This window comes from Lemur catta, unplaced genomic scaffold (assembly GCF_020740605.2).
Source record: "Lemur catta isolate mLemCat1 unplaced genomic scaffold, mLemCat1.pri scaffold_187_ctg1, whole genome shotgun sequence".
Classification (NCBI taxonomy): Eukaryota; Metazoa; Chordata; class Mammalia; order Primates; family Lemuridae; genus Lemur; species Lemur catta.
In genome coordinates this window covers 24506-37615 of record NW_025423804.1, presented here as the reverse complement: position 1 = coordinate 37615, position 13110 = coordinate 24506, and the positions used below count along the sequence as shown (strand labels likewise).

The following is a 13110-nucleotide window of genomic DNA, read 5'->3' as shown; positions in this document are numbered from 1 at the left end:
ATCGGGGCCAGAACGGTCCTCCCCAGACGGGGGTGGGGTGGCGGGGTGGGGGGGGACACTGCAGATCTTCAGGACCTCCGGGTGACGGACCAGCGGCAGGCGCGGGCCCTGCCTCCTCCTCCCGGCCCCGCCCAAAGCCCCTCCCCACCGTGCCCTCGCGTGGGCCGGCGGAGGGCCCTCTCTCGCGCAACTCTCCGGCTCCGGCCCTCCGCTCCCACGCGTGGAAGCCTGTCCCTGCGCGCGTGCCCGTGGGTCTGCTCCTCGGGGTGTGGGACGGCGGTGCGTCGTGGTTTGGGTGGGGGTGGGAGGGCGCGCGCGCGAGACCCGTCAGGCTCCGCCTGGCCCCCCACCCCCACCCCGATAAGGGCAGGTGGGGCTAGCGAAGGGCCAGGGCGGCGGGAGGGACCCGACTGCGCAGGGAGGGACGCGTCGCAGCAGATCGGCCTCTTGAGGCGGTCCGGGGGCGGCCGCCCTCGTCTACGGCCAGACCGCCCTGAACGCGCCCGATCTCGTCTCACCCTCGGAAGCTAAGCAGGGTCGGGCCCGGTTAGGACTTTGGATGGGAGACCGCCTGGGAATCCCGGGTGCCCTAGGCTTTTTGCTCTGCTTCTTTTTCTGTCCCGCCCCCTGGGCATGGGAAGGGGAGGGGGGGGCCTTCGCCCTCCGCGCCCGGCCCCGGCTCCGCCCCCGGCCGGCCCGGACCCTGCCCCGTGGCCCCTGGAGACAGGGTCAGATTGGAGATGTGGAGGCTCAGTCCCCGAGGCTGTCGCCCCTCACACACCTGCCGCAGGTCCGGGCCTCCGGAACTTCTGACCGACCGGCTCTGAATTCAGGACACAGTCTAAAGTTGTCCAAGGAGATGACCAACGTTACCACCCTAGGACAGGAAAAATTGGACCCTATCCACACTATGCAGAAGAAGAGAATCTAAACAGCTGCTATTCGTTCACGGTAACATAATTCAGGAATCCAGAGGCGAAGACATCTAGAAACACTTTTCAAACGTCTAAATCTTTAGAACATATTCTGAAGGATTAAGAAGTAGAAGCATTCTTTGGACAGTCACGAGCAAGACCAGGGTGTCGATAGGAAATCCTTCTGTTCGATACTGCAAGAGACGCTCCAAAAACATACTACAACAAGGGAAAACACTAACAATATATGGGAAAGGAAAATCACCTTTCTTCATTTTCCTCACCTCCTACGGTTCTCAAAAGAGAATGTTTGCCCCTATGCGCGGGAGACCTGTAGAAATCCTAGGTGAGTCCAGCAAGATAGCTCTAGATGAAATCAACATTTCGATCGATAGTTTCGATATTTCTTATTTCCTCGCAAATACACAATAATGAATGCAATTCTTGAAAAGGATAACATTCAAAGTCTCAGAAAATCCACACAGCACCTACGGGGCAAAGGTGCCAACTTAGACGGAAAACCTAGCAAAAACGTACATGATGGCTCCAATCGATGGAGAGGCTATCCCGCAGTCCTCGATAGACGGACACAGAGTCCCCAAACTAATCATTTCCCCCACATTAATAAATAATCCCATTTAAACAGGGTTTATAACTAGAAACTTACAATCTGCTTCTTTCTCTTTTTCTTTTAATTTGGGAAAGGGATATGTTAAAGAATGATGATCATGATCATGATTATCATTATGATTATTATATTAAATCGAATTAACCGTACCAAAACCCCACCACTCACCTTATAAAAATGGGAGTTGATGCATATGTGGGAAGCCGCTGTGTATCTTTGTCTCAAGGCGTGGAACCACAAAAACGCTTCTCCCAAACAAATCCCATCTCGACTGTCATTCCTTTTCCTTGCTTTTCCTTTGAAAGTTTTTGCTCTCTGTTATAGGACTATCTCATTGAGGTAGTTTGTTAATTTCACAGTTTATAGAATAGATGTGGAACCATTCTGGATTCCTTCTGGGCAACTTGTGTGCCAGGGGAAACCTTCTGTTTGGAGAATACTCCTCGCTTACACAGGAAGCTGCAGTTCATCAGCGCTGCTAGAGAATGGCACTGCACGAATCAGTCGAAGCATCTTTATGCGATCTTTGACTAGGTCCGTGTACAAGGGGCTCCCGTGAGGATTACCCTAGATGCTTCCTGGTCACATGTGCCCTATCTTCTCTCTGGTACGTGCTACTCAGAGAATATGCTTGCTCCTGAATTATGCCAGTGTTTATTCATTTCCATTTAGGCTACAGTGTTTTCCAAATGGTCCTATAATTTCGCCTCCCATATCAGCAGGGTGTGTGCAAGAGTTTTCCTCAAAGCCAACACAGTGATCAGTTTCTTAAGTTTCCTCAATCTGGTGAGTTGGAAACTATATCTGGCTTCATTTTTTATTCTGCATTTCCTTGACCAATAATGAGGACACGGGGCCAAAGGCGTATTAAGCGTATTAAACGTAGATATTCTGTAACAGTCATATTTTGCCAATTATATGGGCTACAGATACCTTGTCCTGTTTGAAGCTTGTTTTTGACCCTCTTCATGATATCTTTGGAAACTTTTTATTATGGAAAATTTGAAATAGAAACAAAATCGGAAAGAATAGTAGAATACTCTCTCACTACCCTGACTCAAGAAATCACCAACCCCTGGCCAGATCTTGTTTCTTTTATACCCCTCCTACCTTAAGTTCATGATCCCCTTAATAATATCCCTCCAACGATAAAAAGTCAATATGTTTCTATCAAAGGTAGAGGCTTTCTTCCCTTTTTCAGGGTACTCACAGCCACATTATTCCATGTAAAAATTTCACCGTGTTAGAGATAACAGCAAGTACTCAATGTTTGCGTTTCCCTGAGACACACACGCTCATTTCAGTTTCTTTGAATCCAGTCCAAATACAGTCCATACCTTGTGAGGGGTTGAGATGTCTTTTGAAAGAGTGTCCATACATCGCGACTAGTCGGGGGCAGCCCCGGTTGTCACCATTTCCCTTTGTTTCCTACCGCTGTCCGCAGTGACCCGAGCTATTTTTGCATTGTGAGGGGTTTCATCGTGGATTTAAACGTATTGAACGTGTTTCAATATCTTGCAATTATTAGACTTGCTGGCGATCAAACCGTCCTGTGTTTGGCAAACGGGAGTCTACTCATTCTGGTTCCTGTGTCTTTTGACGTGACCCTCGTCCTGTTGGATATGGTAGCATCCGTGCTTCCCAGTATGAGAAGCGTGCGTTTCCCGCCCCAGACCTCAAGTCAGCGTATGTCTCCAGTAAGTCTTAGGACCGTTTAATAACGATGGTTGGCGGAGACCACAATCTAGATGCTGGTGAAATGCACTAGTGTCGTGTTCGCACCTATGTCTCAGCACTTTCCGTGGAAAAACTTAAAAAAAAAAAAAAAAAAGAAAGAAAGAAAGAGAGAAAGAAAAGAAAAAAAAATTACAGGAAAACACATTGAGTTTACACTGATAATCCAAGTTCAAACTGAGAACTGAGAGTTTTTTTACATTACTTTACCGATTTCACCTCTTCCTCTCACACCCAGATTCCCAGTCCCCAAAGACACCAACAGCATTTCTTCTTTGCAGGATCCCACAGAATAATCGTAGCCATGCACCATAGAACCGTGGACTGGTTCCTACTGCATGAAGTAGGAAAGGCGAGGAAGGAACCTTCTATTGTTCCGGCTCCACTGTGAAAATGTAAGAGCTGCCGTCCGCCGAAGCCAGTCTGCTCATGTCCAAGGAGCTCTGAGCCACGTCACACTCCTTTGGAATATTTCCCTGAGCCTTCATGTGGGCTCCTGACGTCTGTAGAATCTGACAAGTCACACATTGTCCTCCCGTTTGTGTCCTCCGTGCTTTGAATAGATGTGCTATTGAGTGTTTGAATTTTGTTGTCATTGGTGTATGTGTTTGTGGCAAAGTGTTGAGTGTTTGGTGTGTATGTAGCAGCTAGAGAGCGAGGCTCTGAAGGCTACTGGGCAGCAGGAGGGCGCGGGGTCGGGTGGGGGGCGCTGGGCCGGGAGGGCCGCGTAGCAGCTGGGCCTCTCGAGGCGTCCGGGGACGGCCGCTGCCGTCTAGGGCCATAGCACCCTGAACGTGCCCGATCTCGTCTGGTCTGGGAAGCTAAGCAGGGTCGGGGGCCCGGTTAGTACTTGGATGGGAGACCGCCTGGGAATACCGGGTGCTGTAGGCTTTTGCTTCTTCTTTTGTCCCGCCCGCCGGGGGGTCGGGGGTGGGGGGGCCCCCCGCCTTCTGCGCCCGCCCCCACTTTCGCCCTCGGGCCCCGGCCCCTCCCCCCCCTCGGCGCGACCCGGTGCCCCCGCCCGGGGCTTCCTCCCCTCTCCCCCGCTGCAGCACCACCGCCAGGTGGCGGCAGCGGCAGAGCGTCCCAGGCGTTCCGTTGGGCCGGCAGCGGAGCCCCAACCCTGGGCCCCACACCGGGCCGGGGCCGGGCGGCGGGATCCCTAAGTGCCGCCGGGTCTCCTCTCCCCCGGACCCCGCACCCGCCGCCCCGCACTCCGGGACATCGCGTACACCCGGCGCGGGACAGCCCACGGCGGCAAACCGTGTCCTGGGCCCCCGGACACCCGGCCCACCGTGCACTTTCTCTCCGCCGCACACCCGGGCCTCGGGCCCGGGCCTCACGCCGGGCGGGCTCCTCGCCGCCGACGGGGCTCCGAGAGACACACCGGCGCGCCGCACAGGGCGAGTCGCTGGCCCCCTGGGCAGAGAGGACACACAACAGCACACGGAGCGCACGCACCCAAACCCAGACCACCCACCGGCCCCTGGACCCCTGGCTACACACCCCAAACCCCACCCCACCGGGCCACAGGATAGCCGGCTCCGGCCCCCCGCGCAGCCCCCCGCCCCCGCGCGGGGGCTGCTGCCACACGCAGGCCCTGAGGGGAATCGGGGCAGAACGGTCCTCCCCAGACGGGGGTGGGGTGGCGGGGTGGGGGGGGACACTGCAGATCTTCAGGACCTCCGGGTGACGGACCAGCGGCAGGCGCGGCCCTGCCTCCTCCTCCCGGCCCCGCCCCAAAGCCCCTCCCCACCGTGCCCTCGCGTGGGCCGGCGGAGGGCCCTCTCTCGCGCACTCTCCGGCTCCGGCCCTCCGCTCCCACGCGTGGAAGCCTGTCCCTGCGCGCGTGCCCGTGGGTCTGCTCCTCGGGGTGTGGGACGGCGGTGCGTCCGTGGTTTGGGTGGGGGTGGGAGGGCGCGCGCGCGAGACCCGTCAGGCTCCGCCTGGCCCCCCACCCCCACCCCGATAAGGGCAGGTGGGCTAGCGAAGGGCCAGGGCGGCGGGAGGGACCCGACTGCGCAGGGAGGGACGCGTCGCAGCAGATCGGCCTCTTGAGGCGTCCGGGGGCGGCCGCCCTCGTCTACGGCCAGACCGCCCTGAACGCGCCCGATCTCGTCTCACCTCGGAAGCTAAGCAGGGTCGGGCCCGGTTAGGACTTGGATGGGAGACCGCCTGGGAATCCCGGGTGCCCTAGGCTTTTTGCTCTGCTTCTTTTTCTGTCCCGCCCCCCTGGGCTGGGAAGGGGAGGGGGGGGCCTTCGCCCTCCGCGCCCGGCCCGGCTCCGCCCCCGGCCGGCCCGGACCCTGCCCCGTGGCCCCTGGAGACAGGGTCAGATTGGAGATGTGGAGGCTCAGTCCCCGAGGCTGTCGCCCCTCACACACCTGCCGCAGGTCCGGGCCTCCGGAACTTCTGACCGACCGGCTCTGAATTCAGGACACAGTCTAAAGTTGTCCAAGGAGATGACCACGTTACCACCCTAGGACAGGAAAAATTGGACCCTATCCACATATGCAGAAGAAGAGAATCTAAACAGCTGGCTATTCGTTCACGGTAACATAATTCAGGAATCCAGAGGCGAAGACATCTAGAAACACTTTTCAAACGTCTAAATCTTTAGAACATATTCTGAAGGATTAAGAAGTAGAAGCATTCTTTGGACAGTCACGAGCAAGACCAGGGTGTCGATAGGAAATCCTTCTGTTCGATACTGCAAGAGACGCTCCAAAAACATACTACAACAAGGGAAAACACTAACAATATATGGGAAAGGAAAATCACCTTTCTTCATTTTCCTCACCTCCTACGGTTCTCAAAAGAGAATGTTTGCCCCTATGCGCGGGAGACCTGTAGAAATCCTAGGTGAGTCCAGCAAGATAGCTCTAGATGAAATCAACATTCGATCGATAGTTTCGATATTTCTTATTTCCTCGCAAATACACAATAATGAATGCAATTCTTGAAAAGGATAACATTCAAAGTCTCAGAAAATCCACACAGCACCTACGGGGCAAAGGTGCCAACTTAGACGGAAAACCTAGCAAAAACGTACATGATGGCTCCAATCGATGGAGAGGCTATCCCGCAGTCCTCGATAGACGGACACAGAGTCCCCAAACTAATCATTTCCCCCACATTAATAAATAATCCCATTTAAACAGGGTTTATAACTAGAAACTTACAATCTGCTTCTTTCTCTTTTTCTTTTAATTTGGGAAAGGGATATGTTAAAGAATGATGATCATGATCATGATTATCATTATGATTATTATATTAAATCGAATTAACCGTACCAAAACCCCACCACTCACCTTATAAAAATGGGAGTTGATGCATATGTGGGAAGCCGCTGTGTATCTTTGTCTCAAGGCGTGGAACCACAAAAACGCTTCTCCCAAACAAATCCCATCTCGACTGTCATCCTTTTCCTTGCTTTTCCTTTGAAAGTTTTTGCTCTCTGTTATAGGACTATCTCATTGAGGTAGTTTGTTAATTTCACAGTTTATAGAATAGATGTGGAACCATTCTGGATTCCTTCTGGGCAACTTGTGTGCCAGGGGAAACCTTCTGTTTGGAGAATACTCCTCGCTTACACAGGAAGCTGCAGTTCATCAGCGCTGCTAGAGAATGGCACTGCACGAATCAGTCGAAGCATCTTTATGCGATCTTTGACTAGGTCCGTGTACAAGGGGCTCCCGTGAGGATTACCCTAGATGCTTCCTGGTCACATGTGCCCTATCTTCTCTCTGGTACGTGCTACTCAGAGAATATGCTTGCTCCTGAATTATGCCAGTGTTTATTCATTTCCATTTAGGCTACAGTGTTTTCCAAATGGTCCTATAATTTCGCCTCCCATATCAGCAGGGTGTGTGCAAGAGTTTTCCTCAAAGCCAACACAGTGATCAGTTTCTTAAGTTTCCTCAATCTGGTGAGTTGGAAACTATATCTGGCTTCATTTTTTATTCTGCATTTCCTTGACCAATAATGAGGACACGGGGCCAAAGGCGTATTAAGCGTATTAAACGTAGATATTCTGTAACAGTCATATTTTGCCAATTATATGGGCTACAGATACCTTGTCCTGTTTGAAGCTTGTTTTTGACCCTCTTCATGATATCTTTGGAAACTTTTTATTATGGAAAATTTGAAATAGAAACAAAATCGGAAAGAATAGTAGAATACTCTCTCACTACCCTGACTCAAGAAATCACCAACCCCTGGCCAGATCTTGTTTCTTTTATACCCCTCCTACCTTAAGTTCATGATCCCCTTAATAATATCCCTCCAACGATAAAAAGTCAATATGTTTCTATCAAAGGTAGAGGCTTTCTTCCCTTTTTCAGGGTACTCACAGCCACATTATTCCATGTAAAAATTTCACCGTGTTAGAGATAACAGCAAGTACTCAATGTTTGCGTTTCCCTGAGACACACACGCTCATTTCAGTTTCTTTGAATCCAGTCCAAATACAGTCCATACCTTGTGAGGGGTTGAGATGTCTTTTGAAAGAGTGTCCATACATCGCGACTAGTCGGGGGCAGCCCCGGTTGTCACCATTTCCCTTTGTTTCCTACCGCTGTCCGCAGTGACCCGAGCTATTTTTGCATTGTGAGGGGTTTCATCGTGGATTTAAACGTATTGAACGTGTTTCAATATCTTGCAATTATTAGACTTGCTGGCGATCAAACCGTCCTGTGTTTGGCAAACGGGAGTCTACTCATTCTGGTTCCTGTGTCTTTTGACGTGACCCTCGTCCTGTTGGATATGGTAGCATCCGTGCTTCCCAGTATGAGAAGCGTGCGTTTCCCGCCCCAGACCTCAAGTCAGCGTATGTCTCCAGTAAGTCTTAGGACCGTTTAATAACGATGGTTGGCGGAGACCACAATCTAGATGCTGGTGAAATGCACTAGTGTCGTGTTCGCACCTATGTCTCAGCACTTTCCGTGGAAAAACTTAAAAAAAAAAAAAAAAAAAGAAAGAAAGAAAGAGAGAAAGAAAAGAAAAAAAAATTACAGGAAAACACATTGAGTTTACACTGATAATCCAAGTTCAAACTGAGAACTGAGAGTTTTTTTACATTACTTTACCGATTTCACCTCTTCCTCTCACACCCAGATTCCCAGTCCCCAAAGACACCAACAGCATTTCTTCTTTGCAGGATCCCACAGAATAATCGTAGCCATGCACCATAGAACCGTGGACTGGTTCCTACTGCATGAAGTAGGAAAGGCGAGGAAGGAACCTTCTATTGTTCCGGCTCCACTGTGAAAATGTAAGAGCTGCCGTCCGCCGAAGCCAGTCTGCTCATGTCCAAGGAGCTCTGAGCCACGTCACACTCCTTTGGAATATTTCCCTGAGCCTTCATGTGGGCTCCTGACGTCTGTAGAATCTGACAAGTCACACATTGTCCTCCCGTTTGTGTCCTCCGTGCTTTGAATAGATGTGCTATTGAGTGTTTGAATTTTGTTGTCATTGGTGTATGTGTTTGTGGCAAAGTGTTGAGTGTTTGGTGTGTATGTAGCAGCTAGAGAGCGAGGCTCTGAAGGCTACTGGGCAGCAGGAGGGCGCGGGGTCGGGTGGGGGGCGCTGGGCCGGGAGGGCCGCGTAGCAGCTGGGCCTCTCGAGGCGTCCGGGGACGGCCGCTGCCGTCTAGGGCCATAGCACCCTGAACGTGCCCGATCTCGTCTGGTCTGGGAAGCTAAGCAGGGTCGGGGGCCCGGTTAGTACTTGGATGGGAGACCGCCTGGGAATACCGGGTGCTGTAGGCTTTTGCTTCTTCTTTTGTCCCGCCCGCCGGGGGGTCGGGGGTGGGGGGGCCCCCCGCCTTCTGCGCCCGCCCCCACTTTCGCCCTCGGGCCCCGGCCCCTCCCCCCCCTCGGCGCGACCCGGTGCCCCCGCCCGGGGCTTCCTCCCCTCTCCCCCGCTGCAGCACCACCGCCAGGTGGCGGCAGCGGCAGAGCGTCCCAGGCGTTCCGTTGGGCCGGCAGCGGAGCCCCAACCCTGGGCCCCACACCGGGCCGGGGCCGGGCGGCGGGATCCCTAAGTGCCGCCGGGTCTCCTCTCCCCCGGACCCCGCACCCGCCGCCCCGCACTCCGGGACATCGCGTACACCCGGCGCGGGACAGCCCACGGCGGCAAACCGTGTCCTGGGCCCCCGGACACCCGGCCCACCGTGCACTTTCTCTCCGCCGCACACCCGGGCCTCGGGCCCGGGCCTCACGCCGGGCGGGCTCCTCGCCGCCGACGGGGCTCCGAGAGACACACCGGCGCGCCGCACAGGGCGAGTCGCTGGCCCCCTGGGCAGAGAGGACACACAACAGCACACGGAGCGCACGCACCCAAACCCAGACCACCCACCGGCCCCTGGACCCCTGGCTACACACCCCAAACCCCACCCCACCGGGCCACAGGATAGCCGGCTCCGGCCCCCCGCGCAGCCCCCCGCCCCCGCGCGGGGGCTGCTGCCACACGCAGGCCCTGAGGGGAATCGGGGCAGAACGGTCCTCCCCAGACGGGGGTGGGGTGGCGGGGTGGGGGGGGACACTGCAGATCTTCAGGACCTCCGGGTGACGGACCAGCGGCAGGCGCGGCCCTGCCTCCTCCTCCCGGCCCCGCCCCAAAGCCCCTCCCCACCGTGCCCTCGCGTGGGCCGGCGGAGGGCCCTCTCTCGCGCACTCTCCGGCTCCGGCCCTCCGCTCCCACGCGTGGAAGCCTGTCCCTGCGCGCGTGCCCGTGGGTCTGCTCCTCGGGGTGTGGGACGGCGGTGCGTCCGTGGTTTGGGTGGGGGTGGGAGGGCGCGCGCGCGAGACCCGTCAGGCTCCGCCTGGCCCCCCCACCCCCACCCCGATAAGGGCAGGTGGGCTAGCGAAGGGCCAGGGCGGCGGGAGGGACCCGACTGCGCAGGGAGGGACGCGTCGCAGCAGATCGGCCTCTTGAGGCGTCCGGGGGCGGCCGCCCTCGTCTACGGCCAGACCGCCCTGAACGCGCCCGATCTCGTCTCACCTCGGAAGCTAAGCAGGGTCGGGCCCGGTTAGGACTTGGATGGGAGACCGCCTGGGAATCCCGGGTGCCCTAGGCTTTTTGCTCTGCTTCTTTTTCTGTCCCGCCCCCCTGGGCTGGGAAGGGGAGGGGGGGGCCTTCGCCCTCCGCGCCCGGCCCGGCTCCGCCCCCGGCCGGCCCGGACCCTGCCCCGTGGCCCCTGGAGACAGGGTCAGATTGGAGATGTGGAGGCTCAGTCCCCGAGGCTGTCGCCCCTCACACACCTGCCGCAGGTCCGGGCCTCCGGAACTTCTGACCGACCGGCTCTGAATTCAGGACACAGTCTAAAGTTGTCCAAGGAGATGACCACGTTACCACCCTAGGACAGGAAAAATTGGACCCTATCCACATATGCAGAAGAAGAGAATCTAAACAGCTGGCTATTCGTTCACGGTAACATAATTCAGGAATCCAGAGGCGAAGACATCTAGAAACACTTTTCAAACGTCTAAATCTTTAGAACATATTCTGAAGGATTAAGAAGTAGAAGCATTCTTTGGACAGTCACGAGCAAGACCAGGGTGTCGATAGGAAATCCTTCTGTTCGATACTGCAAGAGACGCTCCAAAAACATACTACAACAAGGGAAAACACTAACAATATATGGGAAAGGAAAATCACCTTTCTTCATTTTCCTCACCTCCTACGGTTCTCAAAAGAGAATGTTTGCCCCTATGCGCGGGAGACCTGTAGAAATCCTAGGTGAGTCCAGCAAGATAGCTCTAGATGAAATCAACATTCGATCGATAGTTTCGATATTTCTTATTTCCTCGCAAATACACAATAATGAATGCAATTCTTGAAAAGGATAACATTCAAAGTCTCAGAAAATCCACACAGCACCTACGGGGCAAAGGTGCCAACTTAGACGGAAAACCTAGCAAAAACGTACATGATGGCTCCAATCGATGGAGAGGCTATCCCGCAGTCCTCGATAGACGGACACAGAGTCCCCAAACTAATCATTTCCCCCACATTAATAAATAATCCCATTTAAACAGGGTTTATAACTAGAAACTTACAATCTGCTTCTTTCTCTTTTTCTTTTAATTTGGGAAAGGGATATGTTAAAGAATGATGATCATGATCATGATTATCATTATGATTATTATATTAAATCGAATTAACCGTACCAAAACCCCACCACTCACCTTATAAAAATGGGAGTTGATGCATATGTGGGAAGCCGCTGTGTATCTTTGTCTCAAGGCGTGGAACCACAAAAACGCTTCTCCCAAACAAATCCCATCTCGACTGTCATCCTTTTCCTTGCTTTTCCTTTGAAAGTTTTTGCTCTCTGTTATAGGACTATCTCATTGAGGTAGTTTGTTAATTTCACAGTTTATAGAATAGATGTGGAACCATTCTGGATTCCTTCTGGGCAACTTGTGTGCCAGGGGAAACCTTCTGTTTGGAGAATACTCCTCGCTTACACAGGAAGCTGCAGTTCATCAGCGCTGCTAGAGAATGGCACTGCACGAATCAGTCGAAGCATCTTTATGCGATCTTTGACTAGGTCCGTGTACAAGGGGCTCCCGTGAGGATTACCCTAGATGCTTCCTGGTCACATGTGCCCTATCTTCTCTCTGGTACGTGCTACTCAGAGAATATGCTTGCTCCTGAATTATGCCAGTGTTTATTCATTTCCATTTAGGCTACAGTGTTTTCCAAATGGTCCTATAATTTCGCCTCCCATATCAGCAGGGTGTGTGCAAGAGTTTTCCTCAAAGCCAACACAGTGATCAGTTTCTTAAGTTTCCTCAATCTGGTGAGTTGGAAACTATATCTGGCTTCATTTTTTATTCTGCATTTCCTTGACCAATAATGAGGACACGGGGCCAAAGGCGTATTAAGCGTATTAAACGTAGATATTCTGTAACAGTCATATTTTGCCAATTATATGGGCTACAGATACCTTGTCCTGTTTGAAGCTTGTTTTTGACCCTCTTCATGATATCTTTGGAAACTTTTTATTATGGAAAATTTGAAATAGAAACAAAATCGGAAAGAATAGTAGAATACTCTCTCACTACCCTGACTCAAGAAATCACCAACCCCTGGCCAGATCTTGTTTCTTTTATACCCCTCCTACCTTAAGTTCATGATCCCCTTAATAATATCCCTCCAACGATAAAAAGTCAATATGTTTCTATCAAAGGTAGAGGCTTTCTTCCCTTTTTCAGGGTACTCACAGCCACATTATTCCATGTAAAAATTTCACCGTGTTAGAGATAACAGCAAGTACTCAATGTTTGCGTTTCCCTGAGACACACACGCTCATTTCAGTTTCTTTGAATCCAGTCCAAATACAGTCCATACCTTGTGAGGGGTTGAGATGTCTTTTGAAAGAGTGTCCATACATCGCGACTAGTCGGGGGCAGCCCCGGTTGTCACCATTTCCCTTTGTTTCCTACCGCTGTCCGCAGTGACCCGAGCTATTTTTGCATTGTGAGGGGTTTCATCGTGGATTTAAACGTATTGAACGTGTTTCAATATCTTGCAATTATTAGACTTGCTGGCGATCAAACCGTCCTGTGTTTGGCAAACGGGAGTCTACTCATTCTGGTTCCTGTGTCTTTTGACGTGACCCTCGTCCTGTTGGATATGGTAGCATCCGTGCTTCCCAGTATGAGAAGCGTGCGTTTCCCGCCCCAGACCTCAAGTCAGCGTATGTCTCCAGTAAGTCTTAGGACCGTTTAATAACGATGGTTGGCGGAGACCACAATCTAGATGCTGGTGAAATGCACTAGTGTCGTGTTCGCACCTATGTCTCAGCACTTTCCGTGGAAAAACTTA

General features: G+C 52.9%; 5 pseudogenes; all 5 read left to right on the top strand.

The window, feature by feature from the left end:
- The first annotated feature begins 475 nt into the window (after positions 1–475).
- LOC123629635 lies at positions 476–596 on the top strand (annotated as a pseudogene).
- Positions 597–4046: 3450 nt separating this feature from the next.
- LOC123629634 lies at positions 4047–4167 on the top strand (annotated as a pseudogene).
- A 1190-nt stretch (positions 4168–5357) lies between these two features.
- LOC123629627 lies at positions 5358–5476 on the top strand (annotated as a pseudogene).
- A 3447-nt stretch (positions 5477–8923) lies between these two features.
- Positions 8924–9044, top strand: LOC123629633 (annotated as a pseudogene).
- A 1191-nt stretch (positions 9045–10235) lies between these two features.
- On the top strand, positions 10236–10354 carry LOC123629626 (annotated as a pseudogene).
- Positions 10355–13110: the final 2756 nt, after the last annotated feature.